This window comes from Castor canadensis, chromosome 4 (assembly GCF_047511655.1).
Source record: "Castor canadensis chromosome 4, mCasCan1.hap1v2, whole genome shotgun sequence".
Lineage (NCBI taxonomy): Eukaryota > Metazoa > Chordata > Mammalia > Rodentia > Castoridae > Castor > Castor canadensis.
Genome location: NC_133389.1, coordinates 103,671,573 through 103,691,897, shown reverse-complemented (window position 1 = coordinate 103,691,897; position 20,325 = coordinate 103,671,573). Strand labels below are relative to the sequence as shown.

At 35.8% G+C, this 20,325-nt stretch overlaps 1 protein-coding gene across 16 annotated transcripts in view; it reads right to left on the bottom strand.

Annotated features, from left to right (window-relative positions):
* The window catches only part of Mbd5 (methyl-CpG binding domain protein 5), a 384,589-nt gene that overhangs the window by 132,753 nt on the left and 231,511 nt on the right, over positions 1 to 20,325 (bottom strand). The window lies entirely within an intron of this gene.

Genomic DNA, 20,325 nt, shown 5'->3' with positions numbered 1-20,325 from the left:
TGATGCAAGGAAGATACTGCTGTCCCTCCTTTACAATGGGGCCACTGAGTCTTTGATATTTAACCCTAAATAGCCTAATATCAAAGCTACTTTTTCTATTTCAGCAATCCAAATCTAACCATCACTACCACCACCACCAACAAAGAAAGAACTGAACCTTTTAAGTTAAAATGGATAATATATCAAAGCAAGAACAACTAAATGCAGTACAAACACATGACATTTTACATGGACTTTATAGTTTACAATATGACCTAACTTAACCCTCATACGATCCCATAGTATAGGTGCTAGCATTCCCATTTTCAAATGAGAATACTGTGTCTTAGAGTGCACAGTGATGTACTAAACTTGAATCTGGCTCCACACAGTTCTAAGCCTTAAAATCTTCCTTAAAGCAAGAAAAAAAAAACATTAAAATGTGGAAAGCAATAAAGTAGTAAGAACAATAACTTAAGCATTTTGATATCTGCATGCAAACACACAACACTCACATGCTCAGCACACCTGCATGGCTTGTTCTGCTGTCATAAATAACCAGGTGTGCACCACTGTATAGTTAAAGCATCTAGGCAAGAGGCAGAGGGTGGGGAGACAGAGGAGGCAACTATGTAGGAAGGAGATGCCAACTGAAAATCATCCTCAGGTATAGTGTGCGGCCACACTGGCTGCCTGCCTTCCAGTGAGGCCTCTCAGACACCTGCTAGGAAATAGTACCACTTGCTATATGACCTTGGGAAAGTTAGTTTTCTGGATTTCAGTTTCCCAATGTGTAAATGAAGATAATAACAGTAGCTAACTGATAGGGTTGGGATAAAGATTAACACTGATAAAGCACTTGCAGGACCAGGTACAATAGCAAATGCTGGAATGTGTATTTAAATAAATACCTGGGTAGGGCCAGTTATGCTAATAGAGTCCCTTCACCATCAGTCATATTGCATTTCTATTAACATTTCAAGTAATCCTCACCTTAACCTCCGCTCTCTAAACTTAAAAACAACCTCACAAGAAACTGGTCCAGTTTGAAAGGGAACACTGTTTAATGTACCAGGTCTATTTTAGGTACTAAACTATATGCAATTTTCCTGATTAGAATAAAATCAGCTCAAAAATTAAAAATTCAAATTACAATTTCCATCAATAGTATTTTGCTCTCCTACTTTATTAAGAATTTCTTCTTATCCTTCCTATGATAGTTTGAGAAGGCATAACATAGTATTCTTGCCAAGAATGTTTAATTTTAAATTAATAAAGAAAAATTCAGAACAATATAAATTAAAGGAAATGTTGCTAACAATTGGCCGAATTTCATTTAAAATGACACAAAAAGGCTGGGAATTCTTTTGTCTTTAGATTAAAGGAGATAAAATAGATACCACAAATAAATACAATGCCTGAGCCCTGATTGGATTCTGGATCAGAAAAAAAAAACAGGTATAATTACTGTGAGACTGAGAAATTTTAAATATAGTCTTTAAGAATTTTTATTGGTTGCAACACATTTATAACCACATTAGGTGGTTTATTCCTATACACAATGTTATTCTTTCATAGATTTATAGTAATCATCACTATTACTAAATACCTACTTGGTGTAACAGGCATGTAAGTAAGAATTCTTGCAAGTAACAGACCACAAAATATAGACTTGGCTTTACCAAAGGGATAAAGGGTAGTGAGGACCCCTCTATTTCAGTCTGGCAAGTTAGCAAAATGGCTAACCTATCATCTGTTGCATTTTGGGATTCCCACCATCTGCCTACTAAAGCATTTTCTCTTCTAATGGAAGAGAAAAACTCAGAATGTTGGAGTAGGTTGGCTGTTTCATGAGGCCTTTTGTAAATACCTGTAGATAGAAACAGAGAACAGAGAAATAGAGAGATTTGCCAAAAGAACTGCTTTCTGGGTGTGGCTGAAAAATCAGGTGATATGGAGCCCAGCGGGACAAAGAAGCCCCACTACAAATGCTTTATAGATATCTTGTATTTATTTTTAAGTAGGTTATTAAGATGACAGATTCTGAAAGATATAAAAAGGCAGAAAGAAATCTCTCTCCCAGTCTTGTCCCCAGCATGCTTTCCCTCCCCAGAGGCAATCGTTGCTAGTTTCATGTAGCCTTCCTAGAGATGGTCAGTGCATTTCCGTATCTGCACATATTTCCACAAATGGAGTAGCTGCTATACATTTAGCTTCCTTTCATTCAGCATATAACATGTTTCCCCATGCAAAAGAACTACGACATAGGCTGCCTGGTAAGAAAGAGCTTGAAGGGGATGTGAATGAGTTATCCAAGTAGAGGGTACCAAAGGCAAGGACTGGAAGGTCTTTGGGAAGATTTGTCTACAGACATCTTTAGATTCTGAATATCCCAGCGTATTGCAGCAGAACATCTGAAAAGTTACTGAAGTGCATGCCATGAGAGGGGTGCAAAAGTGGCTTTGACTGAACTGAAAGACATAAAGGAGACTGAGATTTGAAGGAAATGTGTGAGAAGTGTAGTGTCCTCACCACTGGACACCATGGCAGTAGATCTAATATATGAAATCTACAGGCCTTGCCAGACTGGCTATAGCTCTGAAGATTCTGTCACATTGTGCCAAAAGCCAAGAGCCAAGTAATGGCTCAGCAGAGGCTAGCAAGGGGAGAGAAGAGCATGCACATCTGTACTTACCCAGTGATGCCTAGTGGTATGTGAGCCTCCCCAGCAACATGAGAAAGAGTGGAAGGGAATGAGAGAAGGGATGGATATAGAATCTTAGTTTAATGCCTAAATTGGTCTTGATTTTAATTTAGAAATTAAGTAACTTCAAATTGAGAAGATTAAGTTTTTCTTTGGGGAAATGTTCATGGTGGGAGTGTCATGAAAAGAAGTTTGTGAAATAAATCATTTTTAGATCTAGGTAAAGAACGTTTCATATACTGGAGACTTATAACAACAAAACAAATCTACATAGCCAGCTAGTGGGATGTTAAAAGGATTCAATGCAAAAGGAGTATAAAAATGTACAAACAACAAAATGGTGTGACTTTCTTTTTTATTTTTTTCATTTATTCACATGTACATACATTGTTTGGGTCATTTCTCCACCCTGCCTCCCCCTCCCCTCCCTTTTCCCCCAAGCAGGTCCCAGTCTGCCCTTATCACTAATGTTGTTGTAGAAATGACATAAGCATAATAAGGAAGACAAAGCATTTTGCTAGTTGAGTTAAGGATAGCTATACAGAGAGATTCCTACTATTGCTTTCATGTACCCATGTGTTACGACCCATGTTGATTCAACTCTAACTCAATGATCTTTACATTGGTTCCTGATCCCCTGCTCATGATAACCTCTGTCATTTTATAGTGTGACTTTCTCATTACAATTTCTAACAGTAAAGTTTCTTTGACTTATCCCCAAGTTTTAGGGTCGTTTAACACAGTTCCATATATAGAAACCATAATTATACATTCTCTTAGATAGAATCATTTCCAAAGAACATTAGCTTTGAAGTAAGAAAATCCTGGGTTCAGTTGGCAGAATGGCTCAAGTGGTAAAACACCTCCCTAGCAAGCGTGAGGCCCTTAGTTCAAGACCCAAAACTGCAAAAAAAAAAAAAAAAAAAAAGAAAATCCTGGGTTCAAATTTTGCCTTTGTGACCCACTAGCTATAAGAATTTGGGGAAGTAATTTACTTTCTCTGATTCTCTGGGTCTTTATCCATAAAATTTAAGTGAAAAATCTTTCATAAATATACTATATGAAATAATAAAATGTATATAGTACATTAGTCATTGTTGGTGGATCTAATTTCCTTTTCTACATTTTAAACTATGTTGATTTGAAAATTTTGATCATTTTATCATATAACAGGGTTTCCCTATATATCTCAGAGTAGCCTTGAACCCACTATGTAGCCCAGACTGGCCTATAATTCATGAGCCTCCTGCCTCAGCATCCTTTGTGTGGGGATTATAGATGTGTACCACCAATATCTTTGGGTGTTAGAAAAGGGCGGGAATAAGAGGAAAGCTAATTAGAAGTCTATTTAAGAATTAGTTACTACTATTCACAACATGCCAAGAATTCTTCCTTCAGTCCTCCTAGCAGAAGACTAAATGTTTTTCTTTGAAGTAGATAAAACAGAAGGCTCTTGAACTGAGGAATTTTAGAGAATTTGGAAGGGTAGGATAATCTACTGAAAACAGCACAACCAAATAAAATTGTATACATTGCAATATTGAGACACCAAGTTCGCTTGTAACTTGGTTACAAGTTTACAGATAGCCAGTAGTCTATTGTATAACCTCTAGGTTGGAGAGGGGCGGATTCTTCTTTGATGAATCAAACTGGCAAAAACAGAAAGATGTTCAATAAAATGATATTGGGGGCCATTTACAATAGCCTCAAAAAAAAAATCAAATACCTAGGTGTAAACCTAACAAAAGATGTGAAAGACCTCTACAAGGAAAACTACACACTTCTGAAGAAAGAGATTGAGGAAGACTATAGAAAGTGGAGAGATCTCCCATGCTCATGGATTGGTAGAATCAACATAGTAAAGTAAAAATGTTTATACTCCCAAAAGTAATCTACATGTTTAATGCAATTCCCATCAAAATTCCAATGACATTCAATAAAGAGATTGAAAAATCTACCGTTAAATTTATATGGAAACACAAGAGGCCACGAATAGCCAAGGCAATACTCAGTCAAAAGAACAATGCTGGAGATATCACGATGCTTGACTTCAAAGTATATTGCAAAGCAATAACAATAAAAACAGCATGGTACTGGCACAAAAACAGACATGAAGACCAGTGGAACAGAATAGAGGACCCAGATATGAAGCCACACAACTATAACCAACTTGTTTTTGACAAAGGCGCTAAAAATATACGATGGAAAAACAGCAGCCTCTTCAACAAAAACTGCTGGGAAAACTGGTTAGCAGTCTGCAAAAAACTGAAACTAGATCCATGTATATCACCCTATACCAATATTAAGTCAAAATGGATCAAGGATCTTAATATCAGACCACAAACTCTAAAGTTGATACAGGAAAGAGTAGGAAATACTCTGAAGTTAGTAGGTATAGGTAAGAACTTTCTCAATGAAACCCCAGCAGCATAGCAACCAAGAGATAGCATAGATAAATGGGACTTCATAAAACTAAAAATCTTCTGCTCATCAAAAGAAATGGTCTCTAAACTAAAGAGAACACCCACAGAGTGGGAGAAAATATTTGCCAGCTACACATCAGACAAAGGACTGATAACCAGAATATATAGGGAACTTAAAAAACTAAATTCTCCCAAAACTAATGAACCAATAAAGAAATGGGCAAGTGAACTAAACAGAACTTTCTCAAAAGAAGAAATTCAAATGGCCAAAAAACACATGAAAAAATGCTCACCATCTCTAGCAATGAAGGAAATACAAATTAAAACCACGCTAAGATTCCATCTCACCCCTGTTAGAATAGCCATCATCAGCAACACCACCAACAACAGGTGTTGGCGAGGATGTGGGGAAAAAGGAACCCTCTTACACTGTTGGTGGGAATGTAGACTAGTACAACCACTCTGGAAAAAAATTTGGAGGCTACTTAAAAAGCTAGACATGGATCTACCATTTGATCCAGCAATACCACTCTTGGGGATATACCCAAAAGACTGTGACAGAGGTTACTCCAGAGGCACCTGCACACCCATGTTTATTGCGGCACTATTCACAATAGCCAAGTTATGGAAACAGCCAAGATGCCCCACCACTGACGAATGGATTAAGAAAATATGGTATCCTTACACAATGGAATTTTATGCAGCCATGAAGAAGAACGAAATGTTATCATTCGCTGGTAAATGGATGGAATTGGAGAACATCATTCTGAGCGAGGTTAGCCTGGCCCAAAAGACCAAAAATCATATGTTCTCCCTCATATGTGGACATTAGATCAAGGGCAAACACAACAAGGGGATTGGACTATGAGCACATGATAAAAGCGAGAGCACACAAGTAAGGGGTGAGTATGATAGGTAAGACACCTAAAAAACTAGCTAGCATTTGTTGCCCTTAACGCAGAGAAACTAAAGCAGATACCTTAAAGCAACTGAGGCCAATAGGAAAAGGGGAACAGGTACTAGAGAAAAGGTTAGATCAAAAAGAATTAACCTAGAAGGTAACACCCACACACAGGAAATCAATGTGAGTCAATGCCCTGTATAGCTATCCTTATCTCAACCAGCAAAAACCCTTGTTCCTTCCTATTATTGCTTATAGTCTCTCTACAACAAAATTAGAAATAAGGGCAAAATAGCTTCTGCTGGGTATTAATGGGGGGGAGAGGGAGGGGGCGGAGTGGGTGGTAAGGGAGGGGGTGGGGGCAGGGGGGAGAAATGAACCAAGCCTTGTATGCACATATGAATAATAAAAGAAAAATGAAAAAAAAAACTAAATTCTCTCAAAACTAATGAACCAGTAAAGAAATGGGCAAGTGAACTAAACAGAACTTTCTCAAAAGAAGAAATTCAAATGGCCAAAAAACACATGAAAAAATGCTCACCATCTCTAACAATAAAGGAAATGCAAATTAAAACCACACTGAGATTCCACCTCACCCCTGTTAGAATAGCCATCATTAGCAACACCACCAACAACAGGTGTTGGCGAGGATATGGGGAAAAAGGAACCCTCTTACACTGTTGATGGGAATGTAAACTAGTACAACCACTCTGGGAAAAAATTTGGAGGCTACTTAAAAAGCTAAACATCGATCTACCATTTGATCCAGCAATACCACTCTTGGGGATATACCCTAAAGACGTGACACAGGTTACTCCAGAGGCACCTGCACACCCATGTTTATTGCAGCACTATTCACAATAGCCAAGTTATGGAAACAGCCAAGATGCCCCACTACTGACGAATGGATCAATAAAATGTGTGTAGCCATGAAGAAGAACGAAATGTTATCATTTGCTGGTAAATGGATGGAATTGGAGAACATCATTCTAAGTGAGGTTAGCCTGGCCCAAAAGACCAAAAATCATATGTTCTCCCTCATATGCGGACATTAGATCAAGGGCAAACACAACAAGGGGATTGGACTTTGAGCACATGATAAAAGCGAGAGCACACAAGGGAAGGTGTGAGGATAGGTAAAATTTAAAAAATTAGCTAGCATTTGTTGCCCTTAACGCAGAGAAACTAAAGCAGATACCTTAAAAGCAACTGAGGCTAATAGGAAAAGGGGACCAGGAACTACAGAAAAGGTTAGATCAAAAAGAATTAACCTAGAAGGTAACAGACATGCACAGGAAATTAATGCGAGTCAACTCCCTGTATAGCTATCCTTATCTCAACTAGCAAAAACCCTTGTTCCTTCCTATTATTGCTTATACTCTCTCTTCAACAAAATTAGAAATAAGGGCAAAATAGTTTCTGCCGGGTATTGAGGGGGTGGGGGGAAGAGGGAGGGGGTGGAGTGGGTGATAAAGGAGGGGGTGGGGGCAGGGTGGAGAAATGATCCAAGCATTGTATGCACAGATGAATAATAAAACAATAAAAAAAATGATATTGGGGGTTCCTGGACCAAACAACAGAGTTTAGCCCTAAACACCGTACCTAGGCATTCCCCTTCCTTAGTACCTTAAATATAAGCTGATGGCCAAAGATCACTATACATCTGAGGAGAGCCTCTAACATGAAAGATGAAGCTTAACAAAAACAAAGAAAGAAAGAAAGAAGGAGGAAATAGACCTATTCAGTGACATGCAATTTCAAAAAAAAAATCCCCAAAGAGATAAAAGAACTGCATCCATACAATAATAACAGATTGATTAAAACAAGAAAAAAGAACAGATCTCCCAGAAGGTAGAGAGACTCAGAACAAACACAGAAGACAAGAAAATTAGAAGACTGGTCTAGGAAGGTCAACATCCAAATAACAGAAAGAAAGAAATAAGAAAATAATAAAAAGAATCATGAAAATTTTCCTGAACTAAATTACATGAACTTCTAAATTAAGCTAAATGAATGAAAAGAGATCACCAGTAAAGCATATCCTAACAAAAAAATATCGAAACTCTGGGACAAACAGGAAATCCTAAAAGCTTCAAGAAGGGATAAATAGATAAAACAATAATTATAGTATCTTTCAACTTTTCAAGACTGGAAGTGAAAAGACAATGGAGGGAGGGAATAAAAATTCTAAGAGAAAATTTATTCCAAACTAGAATTCTGTACTCAGCCACAACATCAATCAAACGTCAGTAACGAATGAAGATATTTTCAGACATGCAATATATCAAACCTAATGTTAGAAAATGTTTCATCAAAATGAGAGAGTAAATCAAGAAGGAAAAGACATGAAAAACATGAGATGCAACTCAAAGCGGGAAGAAAAGGAAGTTCCCAGTTTACAGGGAAAAGGATCTGGGACATGTAGGACATTGTTTGCAGCTAAAACAGATGTAAGTATGTAGGGAACCAAATAAATGAAAAATAAGATAATTACTATTTTGGGGGGCTAGCAGAGTTAGATACACGATATGGTTCAGCCACGAATTGAATTTATATAGTTATGGTACCGTGTGTACTAATATCAAACATTAAAATCAGGACATAACTACAATAATCCTCCAGTACAATCAGGGCACTGGCTTCAGTGCCCTCTCAGACACAAAAACCCATGGATGCTCAAAAATCCTCGTAACCTGTGTACATTGTCCATTATAATTTAAATCATCTCTAGATTACTTAGAACACCAAAGACAATGTAAACACTATGCAAATAAGTTGTTACACAGTACTGTTTAGGTAATAATGACAAAAATGAAATTAATTTTTCAAGTATTTTTGATCTATGGTTGGCTGAATCCATGGATGTGGAAACTGAGGATATGGAAGGCTGATGATATATTGAGAAGATTATGTGTTTGTGGCGATGGGGTCGGATATATAAGAAATGTGTATGTATAGCTTCCATTTAGGAACTTAATAAATTATCTGTGAAACAAATACTTAAAAAATAGAAATATAATAATGTGATTTAAAAATATTCTTTTTCATAGTACCAAAAGAAAGAGCTAGAAAGAGTTGAAGGTGATTTCCTCTGTGATTGGAAACTATCGGCAGAAGGTGCAGGTCAGACGATCGGTGTTTTTCTGTAATAGACCTACTTGATTTTTAAAATGATATGAGTGTGTAAGTTTGACAAATACAAACAAAATAAAAAGTATAAAATAGATTTTAATAATGATCTTTGTAGAAATATAGTAGGCATTTGTGTGTTACATTTGAATTGCTGTGTTATACAACTTTCTAGAATATCTAAAAGCAGGTGGCACCAAACACCTGCTCTGGAAGCCAGCACGTCAGTACACAGGCATTACTGCATTCACTGCTATCAGTGGTAAAGAAAAACAGGCACTATTCAGGGTAGGAACATGGGTTCTACATCTCTTGGGTTCAAATTCTGACTCTGCTTCTCTCTAGATGTATAATCTTGGACAAAATATTAAAATAAGCTTTGTTTTTTTGATAGATGTGATAGAATAGTGCTTAGAGAGATGTCTGAGACATAGTAAGTAGTTAATAAATGTTAGGTATATTTATGTAGCATTCCCAATTTCCAGTCTTCTGATTGTTAGGGGTGCTTCCTACTTTGGATTGGAAGAATCACCACACTTCTTTCTATTCTCACACAGACCTTGCCACATTTTATTTTTCACAAATGTCTTGTTTGACCACCCCATAGAGGTCAGAATCATGTATCATCTATAAACACTCATATCTGATTCCACTTCAAAACATAGCTTAGTAAAAATCTAATACCTGAAGCCACTTATCTATTGCTGCTTTCCTTTTCCTTTAAGATAGCCTAGAACAGGATTTGTTAATCAGAAGACCAAGGTCTGGGCAGGTCAGGTAGCCTCTGAATATCCATTTTCTCATCTGTAAAGCTGAGATGATAATACCTGCTGAAGTGGACACTTGTTGATTGTCTCTCACTATTCTGTCCTGGTACTTCTGGTAACTCTATACAGATTTTCCTTTGGACAACTCACCCCAACTGCTTAGGTGGATCCAACTACAAAGACAATCAGTAAATCCTCTTCTGTTTCTCACTTAACTAAATCAGGGGCAGGGCCGCTCAAGGCTATTAGAGCTGCCACATGTGGAGCTGACAATAGTGCCAATCCAGAGCAAAAGTGCTGAGAGCCCCAAATGGGCCTATCTGAACACCATTCTATCCTATGAACCCAAACCAGCATGTGCATGTGTGTGTGTAAGGGGAGGACAGTGGGTTGGGGTGGTGGTAGTTAGAGAGCTCTTCCTTGCAATTAGATGAGTCTTAACTCCTATGTACCTTATAGGTATTATTCCCAACATTTCTAGGATTACCAGATACAATAAATAGAAAAACATTTGGTAAACTTAAAGCACTGTGCAAATAACTATCATCATCCTAATTTGTAGTAATATAAGCCCAACTTCTTCACAAAGTAAACTAAACCTAGTAACCACTATAATTTAATTTTATAAAAATAAGATAATCTTATTAAAGTGTAAACATATTAGATATTATTTGTGAAAATACATTTTGTACAAAGTATAAGAATGTACAATTGTTCAAATTATTTTAGGATATGCAGATGACATTTGGCTTCCTTATCCATCAAACATAAAAAGTTAGGCTAGCATCCCTCAAATCTCTACTTTATTTACCCTTTGATATTTATGTTCTATAAACCTATTTGAAACTTTTTGAAAATGTATTGTGGGCTAATTACTTTCATGTGAATTTTATCAGGCTTAATTAGTAATGTCTGGGGCAGTATAATTATTTTATTACTTATAAATAAAACACTAAGGGAAATTGAAAAAATTACCTTGTCCATATAAGAGCTAATTTTATATAAGCTTGTAAAATAAAATACTTCGAAGTCAGAATAAAAATTGGAAGTAAATGGATATTCTGAATAAGTGCACAGGTTTTTAAAAAGCTTTGCTTTTTTAAGCAGACCTTTTCATGTCTATGGGATTAATTTGACTGGCAATTCTTTACTCTTTGGCTAAAACAGAGGTAAATTTTAGCTCAAATCTTGTTTTGTTTCTCAGAAGATGAACAAGTGTAGATGAAACAAATGTTATAATAACATTCATTCTATCTGTTATGTTCTCTCTCCAGATTAGGCTCCTTTAGGTGAATGATCAGATGATCATTGTAATGAGGCTGATTTTTGGTTTCACCTTCATTGCCATTACCTAATGACAATAATGCAAAAGCTATGTGAAAATTATCATGACATGAATATATACACTTTCCCATTCTGAAAAAATTCAACATAAATTAAAAACTGTACAGCAGCCTTTTTAAAACAGAGAAAATAATGGAATGAGGATGATATTCTCTATATAAAAATAAATTAGCATATAAGGGTCACTGGTAAAGTTTTAATACCAGTTCAAAATAGCATTGAAACATAATAAAGTGTGTAAATTCTGGATAAATAAAACCAACATTTCTTCTTAATAAACCAGAATTATGGTGGGACTATGAAGATACTGATATTTTTGTGGGACACCAGTGGTTCATACCTATAATCCTAGCTACTGGGAGGCTGAGATCAGAAAGATGTGGTACCAGGCCAGCCTGGGCAAAAAAGTGAGACCCCATCTCATGGGAAAAAAGTTGGGTTTGGTGGTGTGCACCTGTCATCCCAGCTATGGTGGGAAGCATAAAATAGGAGGATTATGGTCTAGGTTAACCTAGCATAATGTTAACAAGACCTCATCTCAACCAACAAGTTTAGCATGGTGGCATATGCCTGTCCTGCCAGCTATGGTGTAAAATATAAAACAGGAGGACTGTGGTCCAGGTTGGCCTGGGCAAAAAGCGAGATCCTACCTCAAAAACACCCAGAGGAAAAAAGGACCAGAGACCTAGATCAAATGGCAGAGCACCTGCATAGCAAGTGCAAAGCCCTGAGTTCAAACCCAGTACCACAAAAAAAAAAAGGACACTGATATTTTTATAACTATACTTTAAATCATTTTAATGTCCATCTCAAATATGGTTGTCTTGGGAGACCATAAACCAAGACTAAAAATGCTGGAATTGTTCAAAAATAGTTTTGGAATTCCTCTTTTGCAGTTGTCTTTACTATTAGTTTTTGGCCCATAAAAGCATACGTAACTTTTGACCCATTAAACTTAATTTTAGATGAGAGTTGGTTTACGAATTCTGACGTGACTAACATGCATTTAAAATAGTGTGGAAGGAAAATAAATGCATACATATTTTGTGCAAAGTCTACATGCAATAAGTCTACAGTTATCAAAGTGCTACAGAGACATAAATAATAATCTAGATATGTAAGTTTTGTATGTTGTCTCCCTCCTAACAACAATAGCTTAAACTAGGAAAAACAGGAGTGAAATTATGCAGATATATGAAATTATATAGCGTGAGATCAAACTTCATAAAAATGAGCAACTCCTAGAAATTAATTTAATTTTCCAAACAAAGACTGAGGGTATTCTAGGTTTTGAAAGTCTTGCTACATACAGTAGGATACAGAAAAATCAGTAACACACAGGTCAGGTCTTCAAGGCACAAGTTTGTGGAAGAGAAAGCTATGTACAATAACTGAGAACATTCTACTTTAGATCATTCCAAATGATGCCAAAACCTTAGTTGAATATGTCAATTTATATTTGAACTTTAGTCCATATTTTCTCATGTCAGTCCTATTATCACCAAAATTGTGTACATTTATAAATGTATATCACATTAAATTACATAAATTTGTTTATTTATCTGTCTCAGGTAGTCTGTGAGCACCTCCATAGCAGAAAGTCTAGTGCAGAGTTATGTGCACAATTGTATGAATTGATAAAATAGGATATTAAATGTATTTTCAATGAAATAAATGAAAAAAAATGGGATGAGAAGACCAAAGAAGGAATAGTATAATTCCCATTGGAGATCTTGGGTAAAGCTTCAAAAAGGAGGTAGCATTTAAAGAAAATTGATCTTATAAATAGATAAGAACAAAGAGAATAGCTAGATGGAACAGGAAAGTTTTGCAAAATCACAAAGCTAAGAAAGTACCAGAGACGGTTTAAAAATACCCACAATCCAGAATCACAGGAAACCAAGGCTTGTGTGTGTGATTCAGGATCAATGTATTAGAAGTTTAGGGAAGAGCAGTGGAAGACACACGTAGAGAAATTATGAGGGATTGTAGTGGGACTTATTTCCCAGGTTTATACGGCTGGGAGACCAATACAGGTGCCACAAAAATAACCCTTAGAAACTGATCCACTGGTTAAACACAATTCAAATGTTTATAATAACTTGGAATAATGTAGAACTCTACTTACCAAATGGTTTTTCATGGAACAGTATACTTTTAGAGAAATGCAATATTTGCAGAACACAATTCAGTCTAGTACTTTTATAAATGATTTTGATCATGAAACTCTTCTGTTATAAAATTCCTATTAACACCTGAACTTGGAAAATTATTGTAGATTCCCTAAATTTGAAAAGTTAAGTTATGACTGTGCTTTAGCTTAAAATTTGCATCATTATACACGTTTATTTTGAGTATTATAATGTTATAATACTGCTGGGAAAAATCCCTATTAATTAATTTGGTAGCATACGGAGGACATAACATGGCATAATAAGAAATTATCAACCCAATTCTATCTTCATCTTAAATTTCCAAATCTACTCTACATGCTTTTCTATATGTTAAACTCTTATTTAAAAATTCTATGTGCAAACTCTAGTCTTACAAATAAAAAATATAACCAATTACATATAAATATATATAAAGTAAATATCAAGTAAGTGTTATAGGAATTCAGAGTCGTGAATGGGGTAGTCAGGAAAAGCTAGCATTTGAATTAGTCTTGATGAATTTGTACTTTAGTATACAAAATTGATGAGAAAAGTATCCTAAGTAGGTAGAACAGACAAAAGCAAAGATATATGGTTGGTATGCAGTGTAAGACTACTTTAGAAGGCATCACCTGGTACTTAGTGAGTATGAAGGGAATAATGTGGATGGATAGATGTATGGATTAATCAGGATTAATGCAAGAAAACAACATGATGTATGATGGCACAGTTGAATTGGAGTCACAGTCACATAATTGGGGCCCATAAATATGAAATAAAATTACTGAAATCGATTCTGCATATCTGGACTCTTGAAACAGGAATATGTATGTATCACTGGGCATTGGAAAGCCCAGGATAAACATAAGATGTGTTCCTGATTCATCAATTTTATTTGAAAATGTGAAGAATTAGATCAAGGAATTCAAGCCTTACTAATTTAAAACAGCATTTTCAAATTAAAATAAAAAGATGTATTTTAGAGTAGAAATGTGTATCTTTTGAAATCCTTCCTTCCTTCCTTCCTTCCTTTCTTCCCTCCCTCCCTTCCTTCCTCTCTCTGTTCATTCCCTCCTTCCCTTCCCTCCCTCCCTCCCTCCCTCTCTTTTTCATGGTACTGGGGATTGACCCAAGCTACATCCCCAGACCTTTAAATTTTTATTTTAAGACATGGTGTCTCCCTAATTTGCCCAGACTTGCCTTGAATTTGTAATTCTCCTGCCTCAACTGCCAGAGTAGGTGAGATTATAGGATTGCATCACTATGCTTTGCTCTTTTATGAGACTTTTTAAACTTCAAAGACTATTGAGCTTGTGGCAAGGTGCTTTCAGCTATACCACCAGATCCTAGTGTGTGCCTATCTACATCCTTTGCTGGTAGATTAGAAGATTAGAAGTCTGTATACTAGCTAGAGAACTACTTGAAATAGCTCCTTTTGACTAAATTTTAGTCAGGATTATTTTTTTAAAAAATTCATTTATTCTTATGTTATTAATTGTTTGGGCCATTTCTCCCCTCTGCCCCCTGCCCCCTCCATCTCCCCCTCCAACCTCCCCTCGCTTCCAGGCAGAACCTGTTCTGCCCTTTTCTCCAATTTTGTTGAAGAGAAGACATAAGCAATAATAAGAAAGACAAAGTGTTTTTGCTAGTTGAGATAAGGATAGCTATACACAGAGATTCCTAGCATTGCTTCCATGCATAATTGTGTTACAACCCAAATTGATTCATCTCTATCTGTTAAGTCAGGCTTCTTGAGTTCTCTTTCTAGATAGGCCCTAACCTTGAGCTCTGTCCTGAGTCTAGCAACTGTACCTATTTAGTCCTGTTTCAGCAAGTGTTCTGTTGGATCAGTTTGGTGAAAATCCCTTCCTTGACACCTAACCAAATTCTTCATGTTGATATCCTTATTCCTGATGTCACTTTTAATAATCTTATCAAGTTGGTTCAGATAAAATCCATCTTACCCCTGGTGTTTCCTGTTACTTGGTTATAAAACACCACTTGTATTTATTAAACTCATAATCAAGCCCAATTTCCTTCTTCCATTTTAAGACCTAATAACAATGGTTTCTTGTTCTTTCACAGTAGTCCTCTCTTGAATAAAGTCTTTTTTACTATCTTTAAATGTATTGAGCATAACTTTTCTTTAACAAGTATGATGCCATGACTCCCTGGGCTGGAAATTCCTCCACTGCCCCCTTATTTCCCCTTTCTCCTTAGCTCTTTGTGAAACTGTTTGATCCTGCTCTCAGGGGAACTTCTCAGGCTACTTCAACCTCTCTTTTCAAAACCCTTTTTGTTTTGAAATTATTTTATCATTTTTACATTTACTTACGTGTGTATACAAAATCCCTTATGACTATCTGCTCTGCTAGCTCTGTTCATTTTCTCTTTGGCATAATTTTGCTAATGATAACATGTTTAATGGCTTCTTTGGAAAACTTAAGATGTTTCCCAACTGCTTTCTCTACAACTTCTCTCTTCACATTGCTCTGGCTCCTCCTTCCTCCTCTTACCACCTTCAAACTTCCCTTCAGCTCCTTTTTGCATGTCCCCTTTTAAGCTATGACTCTTTCAAGGACCATCCCTCTGTTCACCCCTGCCATGGTTCCTCAATGCCCTCAGTCACTTGAACTTAATCAGTTGTTCTCAAGGGACTCAGGGGCCTCCATCAGAGACTGAAAAGACTAAGGCTAATTAGGGCTGGGATGTAGCTCAGTGGAAGAGCTCTTGCCCACCACATGCAAGGCCTTGGGTTTGATCTCCAGCACCACACACGTAACAGGAGTAGGCTTTGGACACATTCAAACAGCTGCTAGATACTTCCTCAGTTTCTCCTCTAAAATGCAGTCCATAAGATTACACACAAGGGCAAAAGAAAATCTTGGGAATTCTTTCCCACAAATAATGGTATATTGGTGAAAAAGTAGGTAAGTTATTAAGTAGGTATGTTCAACTCGTTCATTTTTTAAAATTATTTATTCACATGTGCATACATTGGGTCATTTCTCTCCCCTGCTCCCCTCCGCCACCCTCTCCCCTCTCCCCTCTCAGTTCCAGGCAGGTCCTGTTCTTCCCTTATCACTAATTTTGTTAAAGAAAAGACATAAGCATAATAAGGAAGACAAAGTGTTTTTGCTAATTGACTTAAGGATAGCTATACAGAAATATTCCTAGCATTGCTTTTGTGTACATGTGTTACAACTTGTTCATTTTTGTCAAAAACACAATTCAGATAGATATAAACTAGAAAAATGAGAGCTAATTATTTTACATAAGCTACTGAATTTTTATTACTGACATATTGTTAGTTTAAAAAATGAGACTGTAAGATTTCTATTGTATGTATGTATTCATGTATGTATGTTTGTATGTATGTTATATATGTACTGTATTTTTCTACCTCCAGAGTACATTAACAAATTAATTAATAAAATTCAGAAAGTTCTATTTTAAGTGGCTGAGAGAAAAATAAGCACTTATATAAAATAAAATCTTCCTAAACTTGCAGTCATATAGGTACAAACTCACATCTTTCAAATTCATGTGGGCTGTATAATTTTTTGGTAAATAAGATTCTTTAATATCATTGGATTAATTAAGAAGGTAGGCACATCTTCAGAGTTGTTAGCACTAGATATAATGCCAACATGTAATTTTATCCTACTAGCCAGTCTACTAGTTAAACAAGCTTATGTTATCTCTCCTAGATGTTTCTGATTACAAAATTGTAAGTTCAGCCTGAAAAAAATGTATGGTAAAAATTAATTGCTTGATGCATGTCAAGCATGGAAAACAAGGGGGGGTGGTAAGCCATATGTGTTTTAAGCTCTTTGTTTTGTGATTGTTTTTTGATATTTGTCTACCAAAAGAAAAAGATGATGGCTAGTTTTGTTTACTGTATCATAAAATTTTCCTGAGTAATTCAAACAGTTTTTAAAAATAACATGAATTTTACAGATGAAAGAGGGATAAAAGTTTATAAATAAACTATTCAAAAATAATCACATCTTGTATGTCTAAAAACAGTCTACAAAATCTTTTTGTTATCTCAAAACCCTAGAGCTATTCTAAGTAATAGATAACCATTGATTATTTATTCAATTTCTAAATTAAATAACTTACTGAAACATTAGTTGCTAAAAACATAAGTTTAAGTTTAGATATTTAAGGTATCTTGTTTTCATATAACATAGAGAAGATATTTGGGTCTGTTAAGAAGTGCATTCTTTAAACTCCCCAAATTATCAATGACCCAATGAAGAAATGGGCAAATGAACTGAACAGAGTTTTCTCAAAAGGAAGTACAAATGGCCAAAAAACACATGAAGAAATGTTCAACATCCCTGGCTATAAGAGAAATGTAAATCAAAACCATATTAAGATTCTACCACACTCCTGTGAGAACGGCTACCATCAAGAACACAGACAACAAGAAATGTTGGTGAGGATGTGTGTATGTGTGAAACCCTCACACACTGTTGGTGAGAATGTAAATTAGTACAACCTCTATAGAAAACAGTATGGAGGCACCTCAAAAAACTAAAACGACAACTACCATATGACCCAGCAATACCACTCACATGCATATACCTGAAGGAATGTAAGTCAGGTTGCAATAAAGACACTTGCACACCTATGTTTATTGCAGCATTATTCACAATAGTCAAGCTATGGAAACAGCCAAGATGCCCTGCTACTGATGAGTGGATTAAGAAAATGTGGTACTTATATACAATGGAATTTTATTCAGCCATAAAGAAGAATGAAATTTTGTCACTCACAGGTAAATGGATGGAACTGGAGAATATCTTAAGTGAAGGTTTAGAAAGACAAGGTTGCATGTTTTCTCTCATATGTGGAAGATAGATATAATACAAATATAAGCATTGCCATATATATATATATATATATATATATATATATACAGAGAGAGAGAGAGAGAGAGAGAGAGAGAGAGAGAGAGAGAGAGAGAGAATATGTTTCCAAAAGTGGGACTGCTGAGGAGACTAAGGGAGGAGGAAAAGTAGAAAAGAATGAGAGAGAATGAATAATAATGAATACATCACATCTGTGTGGGAAGAAGAAACAATAAAAACACTGAAAAGTGTTAAATACAAGGCTGGGGAAAAGGGAGAGGAAGAGTAATGGAGAGGGTTAGACTGATTTAAGAGCAATATATTTACAGGTAAAATACCAAGGCAAAAATTCCCATTGAATAACAAAGAGACACTTAACCAATGAAGGACAGGTATGTAAAACAGATAATGTTAGGGGGAGGGCACTGGTGGGAAGGGAGGGTAAAGGAAGAGGGTAAAGGAGGGTGAATATGGTTAATGTACTTTCTATACATGTATGAATATGGAATACTGACATTCAGTGAAGTTTTTTTTAAGATGGGGAATGGGGTAGAAAGGAGAATAACAAAAGGAATGAACCAAACCAGGGTATAATATATGCATTTATGGAACTGTCACAACAATCCTTCCTGTATAACTATCATGTGTAAAAATGTTAAAAAAAGAAATGCGTTCTTTTTAGAACATGAAGACGTGTATTATGAGGAAATTTAGGCCTCTATAAAATGTGAAATGGTATATTCATAATGCTCATACAAAATGCTTGTATGTGACAGAAAGGGTATTGATAGTTAAAAATATAATGAACAAATGTAATTAAAACTACATGGGAAATAACTTTGTATGCAGAACATGCAAGGAAAGCAAGATGTTTTTAGCAAGGGAAAGGATAAAATGTATAGTGAATGTATTTTTGTATTAAAGTAAGATGGATGGTTGTCCCAAATTGAGAAAGAGGAACAGAGTAGGATAAAAATTCTATCTATGCAAAAAGCTTGTAAGCAGTTTATAGAAAACAAATTTTATGTATAGCCAAGTGGCTAAAATTAGCTGGATTTATTTATGTTTTTTTTTTCAGTACTGAGGTTTGAACTCAGGGCCTACACTGGAGCCATATTGCTCAGGGTCTACACCCATGTGAGCCATATTGCTGCAAATAACAGAATTTCATTGTTTTTTATGTCTAAATAATATTTATGTGTATATTAAATATGTATACACTATATACATACATACATACATGTGGACAGTTTGGTTGATTCTGTATACTGGTTATTGTGAATAGTAATATAATAAACATGAGTACAGATTATCTTTGACATACTGATCAGTAGTGGGATTGCTGGATCATATGGCAGTTTCTTTTCTTTTTTCTTTTTTTGCAGCACTGAAGTTTGAACTCAGAGCCTCATGCTTGTTAGGCAGGCAGTCTACCACTTAAGCTACTCCATCAGCCCCATGTGGTAGTTCTATTTCTAGTATTTTTAGGAGCCTCCAAACTGTTTTACATAACGGCTGTTCTAATTTATATTTTAACCAACAGTGTGCAAAGGTTCTTTTTTCTCCATATCCTCACCATCACTTGTTATTGTTGTCTTTTTGATAATAGCCATTCTGACTGAGATGAAGATGGTATTTCTTTGTGGTTTTTATTTGCATTTCCCTGATGATTAGTGACATTCAGCATTTTTTTTCATATTAGTGATGTTGGTCATTCGTGTATCTTTTTTTGAGAAATGTCTATGCCTATGCAAATCTTTTTTTGCTATTGTTGGAGTTCTTTACATATATATATATTCTGGATATTAATCCCCTTTAAGATGCATAATTCAATATATTTTTTTCCCATAGGGTTGTCTCTTCTCTCTGTTGACTGTCTCCTTTGCTGCTCAGAAGTCAGTTTGATATAATCCCACTTGTTAACTTTTACCCCTCTTTTTGACTTCTGAGGGTCTTGTCAAGAAAATCTTATCTAGTCAGTCCAATGTCATGAAGCATTTCCCTTGTTTTTTTCTGGTAGTTTCATACCTTTATGTCTCACATTTAAGTCTTTAGTCAATTTAGGT